General features: G+C 49.0%; 2 long non-coding RNA genes across 3 annotated transcripts; one reads left to right on the top strand and one right to left on the bottom strand.

Moving 5' to 3' along the window:
* Window positions 1–865: 865 nt before the first annotated feature.
* On the bottom strand, window positions 866–15440 carry LOC131517637 (uncharacterized). 2 transcript variants are annotated; one of them, XR_009264718.1, is made up of 4 exons: window positions 15268–15439; window positions 9763–10051; window positions 4553–5310; window positions 866–997 (listed from the first exon to the last, which is right to left on the bottom strand). It is a non-coding gene; the product is annotated as an uncharacterized LOC131517637 (long non-coding RNA). The 2 variants fall into 2 exon arrangements; XR_009264717.1 differs by lacking the exon at window positions 866–997 and having other exon boundaries at window positions 4092–5310; window positions 15268–15440.
* LOC131517638 (uncharacterized) lies at window positions 12962–15330 on the top strand. Its single transcript, XR_009264719.1, has 3 exons — window positions 12962–13375; window positions 13695–13770; window positions 15246–15330. It is a non-coding gene; the product is annotated as an uncharacterized LOC131517638 (long non-coding RNA).
* Window positions 15441–18879: the final 3439 nt, after the last annotated feature.

Raw genomic sequence — 18879 nt, 5'->3', positions numbered from 1 at the left:
TTACCAGATCAGAGGCAGAAGCTACTTCACTGTGGCCCCACCTTGAACTGCTCTTCGTGCCAAACGCAGGGGCAGGTTGCAAAGCTCTGCTTTCGAGTTTGGGGCTCTTTGGGCAGGCATTTGCATAGGAGGCCCAAAATGCATATCTAACGTTTGATTTCTTTTTTTTTAATATTTTTTTTTTGAGAGAGAGAGACAGAGCACGAGTGGGGGAGGGGCAGAGAGAGAAGGGGGACAGAGGATCCGAACTGGGCTCTGGGCTGACAGCAGCGAGCCCAACGCGGGGCTCGAACTCACAAATGTAAGATCATGACCTGGGCTGAAGTCAGACATTCAGCCAGTCTAGCCACCCAGGTACCCCTCATAATGATTTCTTAAAGGACAGTGTCGGCCAGTGCCACCACCAAAAGACAGTCGGTTCTGGATTACATAACACATAGGAGAGGGCCCCAAAAGCAACAGATCAGCAAGGCAGATGCTGGTCCCACCAGTCTTAGAACGTTTCCCTGAACAACCAGTAAGGAAGACGGTCCGACTGCAAGAGGAGGCCACCCAAGGATTGAAATTTGAACCCAGATGATCCCCAGGGTGACTGAGGAGATGGTACGGAGTTCAGTCTGAGGAGCTGTGTGTGCTCACTCATGCGGGCCATCAGGCCACAGGGCGCACGTGCCTGGAAGAACAGGTGACCCAGGGAACTGAACCCATCCATCCACAGGCCCCCTGTAAGCAGTGAGTCCCACTCTGGGGGACACCCTATCCTGAGCATGCAGGGGGTGGGGGGAAAAGCAGGGAGGAGATATTAAGATCTCTGTTCATCTGACCGGCCTACACAGAAGAAGGCTTTCCACGCTCTCCAAAATCAGGGTCTTCTTGCTTCTATCATCAGAGTTCACAGCCACACCCCAGGGCCAGCCATTCTCCGCCCGGGTCTGGGCTCTGGACAGTTCTGTCAGTCTTCCTGAGTCCTGGGCATGTTCTCTAATCTTTTCCAACCCTGAGGGATATAAAAATAATCTGCCGGTGTCCCACTTGGGTTCTTTGTGTGAAAGCAACAAAAACTATCCCTGAACAACTTCAGCAAAAAACGGAATGAATGACAGCAAATGGGAGGACCTCTGGACGGAAGGAACAAAGAGCCAGGTGTGGCAGGGGCAGGAATCTGGCCCCTTGGGGCCTGAGGAAGAAAAACGAATGGATTGCTTCATCTGGGACTCAGTGCTGAGCAGTGTCTGAGGCCGACGTGGAGGGGTGGGCAGCCTGTAACTGAGCGTGCGTGCGTGTGCGTGCGTGCGTCCGTGCGTGCGTGCGTGTGTGTGTGTGTGTGTGTGTGTGTGTCCTTTTTCCTTCATCATTGTCTCCCTCCAGGCAAGACTGAACTTCCTGGGGGGAGGGTCCTGTCCACCTGGGCTAGAGGAGGGCGGGGCATCTTCCCTGAGTCACAGAAGAGGTGCTAGTTCGAGGTCATTCCTCAAAAGTCCAAGGGGAGCCTAACCAGAGGGTAGAAACAGCATTAATAGCCACTCCCGCCACCTTCCCCACCCCATCTCTGCTCTCTGCCTTATGTTTTCATCCAGCCTTTTAACCAATCCGTCTGTCTCCCCGGCAGAGCCCAAACAGGACAGGGACATTCTCCTGCACTTTTATTCCCCTAAGGGGCAGGGGTGGGAGGGAATTCAGCACCAGCCCCAATCGCGATCAGTGTCGCCATCACTGAGTAGCTGCCTAATAACTACTGATGGAATTGAGTTCAGTAAAATCAAAGACAAGAGAAATGAAATGCGGATCTTCTTAACACTTCACAACATCTCTGCACCCCAAGGTAGAGTGGCAAGGGTTAAACACATCACACCGGCTTTGTGTTCCTGAGGCCTCGTCACCCTGCGGGCGCCTTCTTGCTACCTCCACCTCCACCCACCCTGGGCAGGGTGACCCTCTGTGGTGTTGCAGAATAATGGAATAATTTTGCCACTTGCTGTCAAGACGTTGCATGCCACCATGAGGGTCTTACTCCGAGATGAAGTATGAAAGCAGGCCCAAGAGGGGCCAAATGTTCACTTCCACCCTCGAGAAAGGAAGGTGAATTACAGCAAAGTCGTGTTGACTCATTCTGTTGATGCCCACTATCTTCCCCTTGGCAACAAAGAGCGTGACTCATCTCCTCAGACAAAGGTCACCTATGTTCTCCCGAGAAGTCAGGCACCTTCCTCTCTGGGTTGTGATTGCTTCAACACTGTGATTTCGCTGAGAAATCTTCATCAGGGCGACCCAGCAGCCAGCCGCCACAGGAGCAAGCTGGTCTGCTTATCACGGTCCATGCGGGAAATACTCAGCTTTTCTATCTTCTGTGCGAAATCAAGACCACTCCTTGGATTCATAAACACCGTCTTCTGCTGCTGTGTTCCGCAGCTGAAGAACAAACTTGGGCTTTCCCAGGAGCATGGGAGAGTAACTGGCAAACCCCTGCAGCATCCTGCAGTGTTCTAGCTTTCGTTCAGAGCTACTCTCAAAAAAACTTGAAAGAGGGCTCCTGCCTGGGTGGCTCAGTCGGTTAAGCATCCAACTTCAGCTCAGGTCATGACCTCATAGCTCATGAGTTCGAGCCCCGCGTTGGGTTCTGTGCTGACAGCTCAGAGCCTGGAGCCTGCTTTGGATTCTGTGTCTCCCTCTCTCCCTGTTTCTCCCCCACTTGCGCTCTCTCTTTCTCTCAAAAATAAAGATTAAAAAAAAAAAAAAGCCTTGAAACAAATGAACAGACTTGAATTTTCTGATGGTCATTGGGGTGACGCCCACCTCAAAAATCCCTGCACCTGGCTTGCCTGGCTTAGCTGGCTTACCGCTGAAGTTCAGGCACCCCTAGGCCAAGAGAGCCCTGGGGGAGGTCAGCTGCCTTCTCTGCAAGTGGAGCAGTGGCCCTTGTACAGAAACCACAGCTCATGACCACCTTTTGATAGGGGGTGGTTCCTGGGGTTTGAGGTCACGACCTGAGCTGCTCTAGGGCTTTGTGGAACACAGATGCCCCTTAGAAGTTTGGGGCCCACTCCTCTGCATCTGTGTGAGGCCCTCCAGGTGACCCTGTGGGGTCACTCGGGGAGGCCCAGGATCTCAATGTGCTTGGGTTTCTGGACACTGCACGATTGGCCACTGACCAGGATGGGGTGTCCTGACACTCCTACTCTGAGATACTTTGGGGTCATGAGAAATTTACAACAAGAAAACTGAGGCCCAGGAAGGTTAAGTGATTTGCCCACGGTCTGGAGAAAAGACACTTTAGAGATGGCTCCACCCTGGACACCATGTGGGTTTTTTATTTTACAAGTTTTTCAGAGAAAGAGAGAAACACAGGCAGGCAGACATCATCCCCAGCCTGTATACAGACACCCAAATCAACAGAGCACAGAGGGGTGGGGGGCACAGGAAATCTAGAACCCAGCTTCCTGACGAGGGGATGGGCCTCAGCTGATTTTGTCTGCTCGACAGCACCCCTCACACTGTACAGATACTGCTGGTAAAGAAGGAGGTGCCCAGGCTCTGCACCCTTCTGCCCCGGCAGCTGGACCACGCGGACCCCAGCACTCCATCCCAGTCGGAAGGTGGCTCTGTAGCTTTCCCAAGATTTCAGAGAGGTGCAGAGGCCCGAGGGAAAATGGTACCTTCTGCCTCCCAGGCACAAAGTCAGGGGCCAGCCAGCCCAGAAACGCCCCTGTGCTCTGGTGTCCAGCTCAGAGAGGGCCAGATGGGGGTGCCCCCGGGAGCCAAAAAGACTCCCTGAAGCTGAGGGCCAAGAGTGGGTTTCGATGTCTCCTGGTCTTCAGGAAATAAAAGTAAGTTTGAGCTGTGGTTTCTACACAAAGGCCACTGATCCGCTTGCAGAGAAGGAAGCTGGCCTCCCCCAGGGCTCTCTTGGGCTAGGGGGGCCTGAACTTCAGCGGTAAGCCAGGCGCGGGGATTTTTGAGGTGGGCATCACCCCAATGACCATCATAAAATCCAAGTCTGATCATGTCACGTTCCGCCGAAACTGAAACTGCTCGGTGGCTCCCAACTGATCCTAGGCAGATGCCTTCAAGCCCCCTGTGGTCCTGCTCTTGTCTTAACCCAGTAGAGGGCAGGCCCCAGCCCCTGAGCTCCTTGCCCTGCTCACTCTGCCCCCAGCACTCCCTGACCCCATCCTGACAGGAGATCTCTACTTCCGTCCTCTGCCCAGAGGCATCCCTGATCCCTCCACTCAGTGGGGGCCTTCAGATTGTTCCTTCCCTTCCCAGACCCCACATATCTTCCTAATATAACTCATAGTCATAAGTACGTGACTTCATAGCCATCTAATGGCTGGGTGTCCTCCCCATTCAGCTGTCAGCTCCCCACTGTGTGTCGCCAGTATCCAGCTTTGTCCCCGGCACCACAGTAGACACTCAGTAAATCTGGAAACAGTGGCCCCGGCCTGTGTGCAACTGTGACCCATAGCACAGGGAAGAGAGCCCTGAGCCTGGAGCTCCAGTCTGGTCTGATCCGGGCTTACCTCCAGACCACAGACAGTCCCTTGGATGTCCTCACCTTGCTCTTTTCTCTGTGCTCTGTGACCTTCTGCTCTCTCAGGACATCCCTCAGGCCCCAATGTCTTAATCACCAGGAACTGGTTCCCCTGTTTGGGAAAAGCTGGATGTCAATGAAGTTTCTCCAGGGCACCTCCCACACTAACCTGGGCAGACAGCGCCTCTGCGCCCTCCCTCGATTCCCTGACAGCCCCTCCCACGCCCCTCCCACCGCAGGGAAAGGGAGATAAGAAACTAATTTGAGCTGGGAGACCACAGAGACTATAGTTTCCGTATTATCTTCAGACACATTTGCATGTTAACAGGCACCTGCCCCAGACCAGACTCTCTAAGGACTGTGGGGAGGACAGGTAGGTGAAACGTTGGGGAAGAAGCCTTTTTGGTGCCCTTGAAACTGACCTGGAGGTTACTGTTTGCCTGAATGACTTGATCGTTTATGCAGCAAAAATATTTGAGGCCCAATGTGTACAAGCCAACCTATCATGGGCTTTGTTAATGTGGTGAAGGTTCCTGAACACTCAGCTGGGAGCATTTGCTGATCAGGCCTGCGGTGGAAAGAAGCCCTGAAATCGTATCCATATTGGGGCCCAGGAATTCTGGCAATCAAGCATGAGATGATCTTGCCTGAAGCTGAGCCTTGATCCCTTAGGTCTCTGAGACCAGAAAGGCAAACCTCTTCTGACTTCAGCAACCAGATGCCCCGGAGGCCATTGGAACTCAGCAAATCCAGCTCCCGGCCTCTTTTAAACAGCAGCAATTCTGCAGAGACAAGGGACAAGTAGAAGACAGGATGAGACTTAATATTCTTAAGATGTCAGTACTCAACCAAATTAATCTACAGATTCAACACAATCCCTAGTGAAGTCCCAGCTGCCAGCTTTGGCAGAAGTGGGTCCGAATTTTAATATGAAATGGATCCAAATTTTGGGGCGCCTGGGTGGCGCAGTCGGTTAAGCGTCCAACTTCAGCCAGGTCACGATCTCGCGGTCCGTGAGTTCGAGCCCTGCGTCAGGCTCTGGGCTGATGGCTCGGAGCCTAGAGCCTGTTTCTGATTCTGTGTCTCCCTCTCTCTCTGCCCCTCCCCCGTTCATGCTCTGTCTCTCTCTGTCCCAAAAATAAATAAAAAACGTTGAAATGGATCCAAATTTTAATATAAAAATGCAACGGACCTTCAATGGTCAAAATAATCTTGTAAAAGACAAAATTAAGAACTGAAATTTCCCAATTTCCAAAGTTACTACCAAGATACAGTGATCAAGAGAGTGTGATACTAACATAAGAATAAGCATGTAGGGGCACTTGGGTGGCTCAGTCAGTTGAGCGTCCGACTTCGGCTCAGGTCATGGTCTCACAGCTGGTGAGTTTGAGCCCCGCATCGGGCTCTCTGCTGACAGCTTGGAGCCTGGAGTCTGATTCAGATTCTGTGTTTCCCTCTCTTTATCTGACCCTCCCCCACTCACACTGTCTCTCTCTCTCTCCCAAAAATAAACATCAAGAAATTGAAAAAAAAAAAAAAAAAAGAAAAAAAAAGAATAAGCATGTAGATCTATGGAATAAACACCAGAATTCAGAAATAAACCCTTTATGGTCAATTTGTGGTCACATGACTTTTTGTAAGCATGCCAATATCGTTCAATGGGGGAAAGAATAGCCTTTTCAATAAAGGGTGTGGGAGCAACTACCATGAGAGACTCTTAAATACAGAGAACAAACTGAGGATTACTGGAGGGTGGTGGGTGGAGGATAGGCTAGATAGGTGATGGGTACTTAGCAGGGCACTTGTTGGGATGAGCACTGAGTGCTGCACATAAGTGATGAATCATTAAATTCTACTCCTGAAATCACTAGTGTACTGTACGTTAACTAAGTTGAATTTAAAGATAGAAAGAAAGAAAGAAAGAAAGAAAGAAAGAAAGAAAGAAAGAAAGAAAGAAAGAAAGCTGGAATAACTGAATATCCACAAGCAAAAGAATGAATTTGGACCCCCTACCTCACCATACACGATAATTAATTCAAAAATGGATCGTAGTCCTAACCATAAGAACTAAAACTACAAAATTTGTGGAAGAAAACATAGGTGTAAATCTTCATGACCCAAAGTTAGGCAATGGTGTCTTAAAAACAATACCAAAAGCACAGGTGACAAAAGGAAAAATTAGATAAATTGGATTTCATCAAAATTAAAACATTTGCACTTCAAAGGACACTAACAAGAGAATGAAAAAATAACCATAGAATGGGAGAAATATTTGCAAATCATATATCTGATAAGAGATTTATATTTAGGGGTGCCTGGGCCGCTCAGTCGGTTGAACATCTGACTTCAATTCAGGTCATGATCTCGCAGCTCGTGGGTTCGAGCCCCGCATCGGGCTCTGTGCTACCGGCTCAGAGCCTGGAGCCTGCTTCGGGTTCTGTGTCTCCCTCTCTCTCTGCCCCACCCCCACGTGTGTGCTCTCTCTCTCTCTCTCTCAAACATAAACATTAAAAAAAAATTTTTAAGAGACATATTTAGAATATATAAAAAACTACCACCGCTCAACAATAAAAAAGACAAAAAAATCCAATTTAAAAATGGGCAAAGGATTAAAAATGGGCAGAGGACTGAATGGATATTTTTCCAAAGCAGACATCCAGATGGCCAACAGACACATGAAAAGATGCTCAACATCACTCATCATCACAAAAATGGAAATCGAAACCACAATGAGATACCACCTCACACCTGTCAGAATGGCTAGAATCAAAAGATAAGAAACGGGGTGCCCGGGTGGCTCAGGCAGTTGAGGATCCGACTTCAACTTCTGCTCAGGTCATGATCTCAGTTTGTGAATTTGAGCCCCTGATCGGGCTCATAGAGCCTGCTTCTGTCCCCTTCTCTCTCCACCCCTCCCCCACTCTCTCTCTCTCTGTCTGTGTGTGTCTCTCTCTCTCTCTCTCAAAAATAAATAAACGTTTGAAGAAAAAAAGACAAGATATAACAAGTGTTGGTGAGGATGCGGAGAAAAGGGAACCTCATGCACTGTTGGATTTGCCTGGCAGCATGGCAGTTCCTCAGAAAACGAAACATAAAACTACCATGTAATCCAATAATTCCACTACTGGGCATTTACCCAAAGAAAACGAGAACATTAATTCAAGAAGATATAGGCACCCCTATGTTTACTGCAGCATCGTTTACAATAGCCAAGATATGGAAGCAGCCCAAGTGTCCGTGGATGAATGAATGGTTAAGAAGCTGTGGTATATATACATGATGGAATATTAGTCATGAAATAGAACAGGACCTCGCCATTCGTGACAACATGGATGGGCCTAAAGGGTGTCACACTATATGAAATAAATCAGAGAAATAAAAATACCGTACAATTTCACTTCTACGTGGAATCTAAAAAACAAAACAAACAAACAACAATGATGAAAAAGAGAAACAGACTCATAAATATGGAAAACAAACTAGTGGCTGCCAGAGGGGAGGGCACGGGGGGAGGGGGGGTAGAAGAAACAGGTGAAGGGGATTAAAAAGTACAAACCTTCAATTATAAAACAAATAAGTCGCAGGGAAGAAAAGTCCAGCATAAAGGAATATAGTCAATAAGATTGTAATAACTTTGTGTGATGACAGATGGTAACTATACTTATCATGGTGAACATCTTGTAACGTATATAATTGTCAAATCACTGTGTGGTACACCTGAAGCTAATATAATGTTCTATGTCAACTGTACTTCAATTAAAATTTGAAAAAAAAAACAACTAAAAATAGGTAAGGGATTTGAATTTTCCATAGAAGACAAATAGTCAATAAGCACACAAAAAAATTGGTCGAGAATATTATCCATCAAGGAAGTGCAAATCAAAACTGCAATGAGATACACTTCACATCCACTAGGATGGCTACAATCAAAAAGACAGCCGTTGGCGAGAGTGTAGAGAAACTGGAACACTTCTACATTGTTGATGAGAATGTAAAATGGTGCAGCTGTTTTGGAAAACAGTTTGGCAGTTCCTCAAAGAGTTAAATGTAGAGTTGACATGTGACCCAACAATTCCACTCCTAGGTATATACCTGAGCAAAATGAAAATGTGGGTCTACACCAAAATCTGCACACAAAGGTACACAGCGGCCTCATTCCCAATGGTCAAAAGGTTCAAACAACCCAATGTTCAGAACTGTGGCCTCCACACAATGGAACATTATTCGACCATAAAACTGAATGAAGCGCTGATACATGCTACAGTGTGGAGAAATCTTGAAAACATTATGCTAAGTCAAAGAAGCCAGTTATTTAAAAAACCACATATTGTGTTACTCCATTTAAAAGAAATGGCCAGAATAGGCAAATCCATAAAGACGGAAAATCAATTAACGTTTGCCAAGATCTGGGGAAGAGGGACTAGGAGTGACTGCTGATGGGTCCAAGATGTCTTTTGGGGATGATAGAATGCTCTAAAATTGGTTTTGGTGACGGTTGCACAACTCTGTGAATATATTGATAACTATTAAATTATATATTTTATATTGAGAATGTATGCTGATTTCTATCTAAAACTTTTTATTTTTTAATGTTTATTTGTTTTTGAGAGAGAGAGAGAGGGTGCACACACATCGTGCCAGTGGGCGGCAGGGGTCAGAGGGAGGGTGGGGACAGACGATCCAAAGCGGGCTCCACGCTGACAGTAGAGCGCCCAATGAGGGGCTTGAACTCACAAACCGTGAGATCATGACCTGAGTTGAAATCAGACACTTAACAGACTGAGCCACCCAGGTGCCCCCAAACTAAATGACACATTCTAACGCGCTACACGGATGTTATTAGGGTAGGTGGCCTCTTGTATGACAATCCCATTCAATGAATGTTCCTTCATTCAAAAACTACGGCATGCCAACCACATGCCAGATGCTGTGGGGGTTGTTGAAGTGACCAAGACCTCGTCCTGGCCTTTCTGAGAGACACAGTCCCCCAGAAGAGCAAATGCACACCCAAATGCCTCTAACAGGAGAGGGACTGTGTGCCCCTGTCACAATAAAGCACTAGTGTAAGAAAGAATGACAAAGGAGAGAACTGGAAATCCTAACTGTCTCTTCCTCTTGGGGAAGGAGAGGAGTCTGGTGCAGAGGGAGGCATGGTTCTGCAGAAATCTCCCTTCTCCTTCCTTTGGGGGCTCTCCAAGCCACCCCCCTCGATGGATGGGTGAACTGGCGAGTACCTGCTGAGTTGGGTGTCCTGAGGGTGCACGGAGGGCTAAGCCATGGCCTGCAGTGCCTGGTGTCCACAGGCCCCCGGCCCGGGGACACTGTGAGAAGCTGACGAACAGAGCCCATGACCTGTAGAAGGCAGCATGTGGCAGATGCTGGCTTGACGTTCAGGATGGTAAGGGCCATAGGAATGCCACGTCCTGCTTCGGCTCTTTCCAGATTGTGCTCCTTGAGGTCCCCTGTGTGGGCAGCTGCCTCCTTGTCCATCCATCCGGACTTGGACTTGCATGAAGGGCTGTGCTGCAGTTGGTTTAAGCCGGGGTTAGGAATGAGATGAGAACAGGAGAGGGAGGCCAGTCTATGGGGCACCAGACTCTGTTCCGACCTTTTAGGGACCTTTCCCTCTTCCTCTTCTTCTTCTTCTCCCATGTCTAAGCACCCCTGCCGCACCTTGCTCATTGAATCCCTGCTTCCAAGAAAGGACCTGATCCCTGGCCCCACTGTGTACATCAGTGCCTCCCTGCATGGGGCGAAGCCCCACTAGAGAGACCCCTCAGCCACTCAGGAGTGGGTCCCCAAACCCTTCCTGCCTCCACCCCCCCAGGCTTAGGCCCAGGAGTCAATTCTAATAGGATTAATATGTATATTTTTAATATTTATTATTTATTTTTGAGAGAGAGAAAGAAAGAGCACAGATGGGAGAGGGGCAGAGAGAGAGGCAGACACAGAATTGGAAGCAGGCTCCAGGCTCTGAGCTGTCAGCACAGAGCCGACATGGGACTCAAACCCATGAACCGTGAGATCGTGACCTGATGCTTAACCAACTGAGCCCCCTGGGTGCCCCCCAGGAGCCTGTTCTAATGCACACAGAGTTGCAAGGGCTCAACCCACTGGGATTAGTTGCTCCCATCAAAGGCAGAGGTGCAAGATCTCTGCTGGAGATTTTAGGGAGGTGGGGTCCCTGAAAGCTTTGCTTTTCCCTGTGAAAGGAAAGTCTGGGGTGCCTGGGTGGCTCAGTCAGTTGAGAGTCAGACTCTTGATTTCAGCTCGGGTCATGATCCCAGGGTTGTGATATCGAGCCCCATGTGGGGCTCTGTGCTGAGCATGGAGCCTGCTTGGGGTTCTTTCTCTCTCCCTCTGCCCTTCTCCCCTGCTCTTCTCCCCCCCCCTCCCTCTCAAAAATAAAACAAATAATAAGAGAAGTTCACCCCAAGTTAAAATAGTATCTTAGGGGAAGGACTTGGCTATTTGGGCCCCAGGCTGGGCATGCAGCCTGAGGCCTCCCGATCAAACCTGAGAAGCCTCCCACGATGAGGATGAGGCAGTCTAATTAACATTCTTGAATGAAAGGCTTAGAAAGCAAGCCAGACTTGCAGGAAAACCCTCCAGCCCATTCACGGTTCCTGTGACCCTCGGTGACCCAAGTGAGGAGCTGGGGGAGGCTCCTACCCACATGTGACTCACTTCTCTCTGTTCAACCCATGACTTGGTCTCAAGGACAACACTGCTGCGGTACTCTCCCTGCTCAAATGCCACTTCCTCCACCCGGGCACCTGTACCCTCTTCTTGCCCTGCTAGTGCCTGGCCCTCCTTCTGGAAGCCTCCTCCCTCAGTCCTGTTCTCCACAGAAACCAATGGAGGCTGGTTTCTGCATTAACACAATTAACCTCAGATGGCTCACAATCTCGGGGATGACAGGGACCAGGATGGAAGCTGGGCAGCCCTCTACAGAGGCCAGAAATCCTCCCGAAGACTGGTCTGGAGAGGAGAGGGCATGGCGCCACTACTGGGCGTGGTCACGCAGGTGCACGTGGGCTGACACCACCCACAGCAGCCACAACAACCTGGACCAGATCAGGATGCGGCTGCCCCCGGGCTCTGAGAGGTTGTCTGCCCAGCAGAGCTGAGGTTACCCACCCTGATCCACAAGGGAGTTTGGCACAGTGAGTGCCTGGCATTCTCAAGTTCCCCGGTGGGAGGGGGGATCTGCCTCATCAAGTGGGGGGTTCCCCAAATACAGGAGGGAGATAAAGATCCCAGGTGACCACAAGGCATAACAGATGGCCATTCATCTTTGGATAAATACCCAGAGCAAGGGCATCCAACTCCACTCTTCCTACTCCCTGCCTTCCTGACCAGCATGAGCTCTGAGTTTGACAACAGTTACTCATGGCTGAGTCAGCTATTCAACACATATTTGTTGAGGTCCCAGGCCAAGTGCAAGTGTCCTATTGCTTGGGAAAGCTCCTTAGAACAATGTTCGACACACAGCTGTTAAAACTATTTCCTCTGGTTCTAGGGGTGCCTGGGTGGTTCAGTCGGTTAAGCATCTGACTTCGGCTCAGGTTATGATCTCACAGCTCGTGGGTTCAAGCCCACATCAGGCTCTGTGCTGGCAGCTCCGAGCCTGGAGCCTGTTTCAGATTCTCTGTCTCCCTCTCTCTCTGCTCCTCCCCTGCTTGTTCTCTCACACACTCTCTCTAATAAATAAACATTAAAAAAAATTCTTTTCCCTCTGGGCCAAAGGCTCTCCTTCCCTGGACTGCAGCAAACCAGAGGCTGTAACACAAGAACATCTGTAAAAACATGTCCTTTTAGGTTTTTATTTTTTTGAGGCATAATTGACATATACCCTTATATAGTTTCAGGTGTACATGTGTATGTTCTGAAGTGATCACAGTAAGTCTAGTTAACATCCACTGCCACACATAGTTGCTAATTTTTTTTTCTTATGATGAGAACTGTTAAGATTTACTCTCAACAAATTTCAAATATGCAGTACAGTATTATTAACTACAGTCACTGTGTTGTACCTTACCTCCCCATGCCTTTATTTTATAACTGGAAATTTGTGCCTTTTGACCCTCTTCACCCATTTTGCTCCATGGCCCCCCAGCCTCTGATAACCACCAATCTGTTTTCTGTATCTATGAGTTTTTTTGTTTTGTTTTGTTTTAGATTCCACATATAAGTGGCAATCATACAGTACTTGTCTTTCTGTGTCTGACTTACTTCATTAGCATAATGCCATCGAGGTCCATCTGTTTTGGCAAATGGCAAGACTTCATTCTTTTTTATGGCTGAGTAATATTCCACCATATATATATATATATATATATATACATATATATACATACACACACACACACATATATATATCACACCTTCTTTATCCATTCATCTGTCTGTGGACACTTAGGTTGACTCCATTTCTTGGCTTCTGTAAATAATGCTGTAATGAACATGGGAGTGCAGATATCTTTTCAAATTAGTGTTTTTGTTTTCTTTGGATAAATATCCAGCAGTGGAACTGCTCGTTCATATCCCTTTACGTGCTAAAAAGAGAAATCTGGGTGGGGTGAGGACCCGTGCAACCTTCATCATGCTCCTGCAGCAACAGAGACCTTCAAACCATCCACCCCACTGGAGCTCATCAGAAAATAACTTCCTACAGTAGACAGTGCTGGCAGCATCTTTCTGCTGGCCACAGACTATTCTGGGCAATGTTTTGAAAATGAAACTGATTTATTAAAAGCTTACAAGAAGAGGCAAAACACAAAAAACAAAAAAGGCCTGAGGTTGACTTGACTGCTTTGCTGTGGGGAGTGGCCCAAGATCATGAGGGTGAGTAGCCTGGGGGATGCAGCGGTGGCCCGAAAACACAGTTTTCTTGTCCCCACTGTCCCGCTCACTGGCCACATAGCCCTGGCCCAGTCACTCGGGCCTTTGTTTTCTGGTCTGTAAAATGAGGCTGAACCCCTCAGGAGTCCTTGAGTGGCAAACATCAGGAATCCACACGGGATGCCAGGAGGGGTGTTGTCAGAAACACAGACTGGGAGGGTCTCTTGCAGCCTGAGGGCTGGAGGCAGCTGGGCCTTGGGAAGGCTGGGAAAGTGATCTCTTCTTCATTGAACATTTACTGAGCTACCACTCTACATGCCAGGCACGTTCAAGGCCCTGGGATCCAGTGATGAACAAACCCCCAGGATCTCGGCTCTCAAGGAGCTTATGGAGAGCTGGTAAGCAAATGAATACCCATGATAGTACTGAAAATGTCACATGCGAGGAAGACACGGAAGCAGGCTAATATGATAGAGTCTGGCTGCAGGAGGGGTCCTTTTAGAGTGGCCCTCTCTGAAGAAGGGTCACTTAAGAACATTCCTCCCCCACCTCAAAAAAAAGAACATTCCTGAATGTCAAGCCTGAGGCAGCATGGGAAAGATGGTTCAGAGTTCTAGGCCGAGGGAACGACATGCCCCAAACCTCGGATGGGACCAGGTTATGCTTGTTTAAAGACCAAAGTGCCCTGAGGTCCATCAGCCAGAGCCAGTGGCCTGAATTAAGTCTGAGAGGGAGGCAGGGGCCTGGCAGTGCAGGGCCTGGAGGGCATCTCGGCATGGACTCTCTTTCCACCTCCCCTCTCTGGGCCTATGTGTCTGCTTCACTGTTCTTCCTTCTGCAGACTGGTTTCCTCTGCTGCCCAGGCCACAGGGCAGAACAGGGCTGCCTGTGGGTACCAAGTTCACGCTTGGTCCAGCCACTCACAGGGACTGCCTCGATCCAGGAAAGCCCTGGTCACACGTGCATCTCTGGTCCAATTTCCCGTAGCCCAAACCACGGCAGCTGCTAGGAGCCGAAACAGGCTCCAGGAGTCCATGGTGAGAACAGGGCAAGCACTCCAAACTTACCTCCCCCACAGGGGACTGGACCGGGGGCCCCTTTCCCAGCCCTAGGATTCTGAGTACAGAATCCACATTGTTCTGAAGCAGTCTCAAAGGTCACGAGGACTTAGGCCAGTTCTCACACATTAGTGAGCACCAGAACCACCTGCAAGGTTTGTAAAAACACAGATGGCGGGGCACCTGGGTGGCTCAGTTGGTTAAGCGACTGAATTGGGCTCAGGTCATGATCTCGTGGCTCGTGGGTTCCAGCCCCGTGTCGGACTCTGTGCTGACAGCTCAGAGCCTGGAGCCTGCTTTGGAGTCTGTGTCTCCCTCTCTCTCTGCCACTCCCCCACTCATGTGTGCGCGCGCGTGCTCTCTCTCTGCAAATTAAACACACACACACACACACACAGATGGCTTCTGATTCAGCAGGTCTAGGTGGCAGCCTGAATATTTGCATTTCTAACAAGTTCAGATGATGTTTTAAATAGTGTGGTTCCTAAAGTGGAGTCCAGCTCTCAGGCCCTGCCAGTGTCCTTATCCGGCAGGTTTCAGAGTCAGAAGGACAAGAGTCAGGGGTAGGGCCTAGCCTCCATAGCCAGCATTCTGGATCCCTCTGTGCACCAGGGTTTGAGGATCATGGTTTTAAAATGTTTCAAAACACCAGAAATGTCTTTGTTCCTGGCCTTGGGTGTCTAATTAATCAGTGTGTTGGGACTGAAACAAGACAAAACAAGCTCTCCACTTTCACCAAAAATGAGGGTTCCTGGGAATCCAGCCTCTGGGTGGGTAAGAGCTCTTTTGGGGGGCATTTTCATTTCTCCCTGCAGGAGGAGACCGGGTCCTACTCACCGCGTGGCTCGCTGCTCTGCGTAAATAAATACTGGGAGAAAGTTTGGGGACGCGCCCTCCCAGACGCGCCCTCCCAGCCCTGGCTCCCGGGCCTGCGGCTGCTACCCGCCGTCCAGCGGGGCAGTCGGCGCCAAAGCCTCGCGGGGGGTCCTCCAATGAAGCGCCGAGGAACTCCATGACCTCATCGGGAAGCTCTCTCATTGGCTGCCTCCGCCGCGCCGGGCCTGCCCCTTCCATTAGCGCTCCGGGTTTCTGCGCGGGCCCGGCCCCTAGATTGAAGGCTGCTTGGGTTCCTAGCTGCAGGCTTTGCAGGCTTCTCTTTAGATTCCTCAGAAGAAACTTCCGTTTCTTGAGAAAGACTGAAGTGTTTTTTTCAACCTGCCAAAGTACTGGTTTTCTGCGCTAACTTTCCACTGGTGTGTTACTGGGGTTTAGCTGGCACTTTGATCCTAAGTACCTGACCGATCACATTTATTTCCCATTTATTTTAATCATGTATTCTAAAGAGTTTTGTCTTTCTTTCCGGTGGATGAATTTCTCACGCCCCATCTTACTGCGGAATGCTAGTGATCTTCTCTCCCACATTTACCCTGAGAATTCAGTGATTTCCAGAGAGGGAATATGACTTTCACAAGGTCACACAGCAAGTTAGTTAGATGAAAGTCAGATCCCGGGCTCCTAACTCCAGCTTCAGTGTCACACATATTCCACTTGGACCAGACCCGAAATCATTTTTCAAGGCTTGGCTCAGGGGTTACCTCCTCCAGGCAGACTTCCTGGAGGCCCTCTGTGGCCCAAGGGCTCCCCCAGTCCCTGGTGTTCATCTGAGTGCAACCACAGAGCTATTTTTCACTTCTTTGTCCCTTTTCCCAATTAGACTGTAAGTTCCTTGAAGGATAGCATCACATTTTATACAATTTTGTATCCTCAGAACCTAACATTGTCTGGCACACAATAGATGCTTAATAAATGTTTGTTGAATTAAACTGTGGAAACTTTGCATGCTGGTGGCCTTGTGTAGGGAAAGATCACTCGTAAAAGTAGACTCTGTGTTTCTGAGGCTCTTTCATCCTGAATGAGAATTAACCTTTTTTTTTTTTAATGTTTAATTATGAGAGAGAGAGAAAGGGGGGAGGGGCAGAGAGAGAGGGAGGTAGAAGATCCAAAGTGGGCTCTGGACCGATAGGAGACAGCCTGATGCAGGTCTCGAACTCATGAGCCCTGAAATCATGACTTTGAGTCAGAGTAGGACATTTAACCAACTGAGCCACCCAGGCGCCCCAGAGTTAGCTTCTTTTTACTAATAAAGTGTTTAAATCGAAAATGTTTGCTAATTCAACTCTGCAGGAACAACCAGATCCTTTGTGCTTACCTAGTAAATTCCTGATGGCCCTTTAAAATTTCTGATGTGTGAATCAACCATTATTCAAATCAAACCACTCCATTTATTCTCTTCTGTGTCTGATCTTCCAGGAAGCTTAAAAATCATTCTAGTCACACTCTTGACTAGGTGACAGGTACAATGTTCTCCCCTGTATCCATGTAGTTTCTGATCTTTATGTTGCTGTTCATTCACACATGCAGTTGGGTATTTTATCACTAAGCCTATTTCTGGCAGAAGGTAGGACAGGTGGTATAAGGGTAACAGGAAAGTGTCCCCTAAACTCTGAGTGTGAAAAAACACTCATGAAAATAAGGGATTCCTATCACACAGGCTTAAACCCAAACCACCTAGATTGTTATTATGGTGTCCGAAGCCTATGCAAAGTAGGCATGGGCGGAGACAGAAAGTGGAAATTCACAAAATGGGTCCAGCTTCATCCCGAGCAGAAGACAAAGATCTGGGACATATGGATATTCTCACCCTTGGAGAGGTAGGCTCAAGAATGGGACCAACACAGTCCTCCGATCTTTTCCAGGGCCTGAATGATGACCTTCTTGAGAGTTGCCCTACTCTGGTTCCAAATCCTGCTCACCAAGCAATCTCTTAACAACAGTTTCAGCTTTGTGTGCATCGTGACACTGGGAACAGGGTCTCCAGGGATGGGGTACTGGGGGAATGGCTTCCATCATCAACGAAAGTTGGCATGGAGTATAAACAGTGGTCTGTAGTGAGCTTCTTTAGTGGAAGCAGGTGGAGTGCCCTGGAGCCCCCACGTTTCTGGACTTACAAGGCTGAAGGCCACCTTGGGAACATGGTGTCCACGTGCAGGTCATGCCATGCCCAGGCCTTCCTCGAGCAGCCAGCCAGCCTTCTATCCCTGGCTATCTGGCTATCCCTCTCAGATGGCAACCGATGATAAAATAGAGACACCAGCCTCAGTGCCTGCAGTGGGACTGCCCAGCAAGATTCCCACTGGTGTGTCCCTACAGTGGGAACCATGACTCCAGGCAGCAGGTGGCCTTTGGGAAGAAACTCAGGGGACCCTAGGGCACTTCAAAGGGGAGGGGCATGGAGCCATCTTGAGTCATCCTCAGAAACCCTGCTCAAAACAACAGCACTGATGCAGCTTTTGAATAGCAGCTTTCTGGGGCACCTGGGTGGCTCAGTCGGTTAAGCATCCGACTCTTGGTTTTGGCTCAGGTCATGATCTCTTGGTTCGTGCATTCAAGCCCTGTGTCAGGTTCTTCGCTGACAGTGCAGAGCCTGCTTGGGATTCTCTCTCTCTCTCTCTCTCTCTCTCTCTCTACCCCTCCCCACTCGCTCTCCCTGTCTCTCTCTAAAATCAATAAATTAACTTAAAAAAATAAAAAAAAAATAGCAGCCTTGTTCAGAAAAGTGTGGGTGCTGGGGGTATGATAATGTGGCTGACTCAGGGTGTCATGGACACACTGCAGAGTATTACACACGGGGAAAAAGAAGGAACCACGGCCTTCAACAAGGCTGTGCCAAGGACAAATCCAAGAAGAGAATGAGCAACAAGGCAAGTGACAGAACATGACACCATGTTTACAAAGCATGAAACCAAACAATATCATATATTGGGTTACATGTAACATTCACGGCACAAGGGACAGCAGAAGTCTACTTACAGAACAAAGCCAGGGTATAATAAATGCAAAGATCAAGATGATGGTTAACACTGGGATAGTCAGCAGGTGCCTTGGTATTCATTTTACTAGTTTACTACGTAGGTGCCCCTTGATTATATGGGTTGTATGAATCAAATATTTCATAATTATAAACCACGCAAAGGCACGGCACCTGTCATTACTCAAGCCCCAGGCCTGCAGGCTCTGGCACGTTTTCCAGGGTCCTCACGGGCATCACCACAGTGCCCACTTGCCCATGGGGTGGCTGCTCATGGCTCACACCTTCCAGGGGCCCAGGGCCCAGATGACAGGGCTGCTGCCTGGCCTGGTGAGGTCAACGGTTAGAAGTGACTGTTCTGTTAGCACACTGTGGTCATTGTCATTTGCTCCATGTAGATTTCCATCTCTTCCTTAAATGCGACCCATTTGCTTCAGCAGGCAGATCCCCACTTCCTGTGGGCCTGTCCCCGGGGATGCTCAGGACTCGGCTACACCGGCCCAGCCCAGCCCAGCCCCATATCTACGGAGCACCTACTCTGTGCCAGGCACCGTTCTCAGCGCTGGGGAGGCAGCCGTGGA

Source organism: Neofelis nebulosa, chromosome 7 (assembly GCF_028018385.1).
Source record: "Neofelis nebulosa isolate mNeoNeb1 chromosome 7, mNeoNeb1.pri, whole genome shotgun sequence".
In the NCBI taxonomy this organism is placed as follows: Eukaryota; Metazoa; Chordata; class Mammalia; order Carnivora; family Felidae; genus Neofelis; species Neofelis nebulosa.
This window is presented reverse-complemented; position numbering and strand designations above follow the sequence as displayed.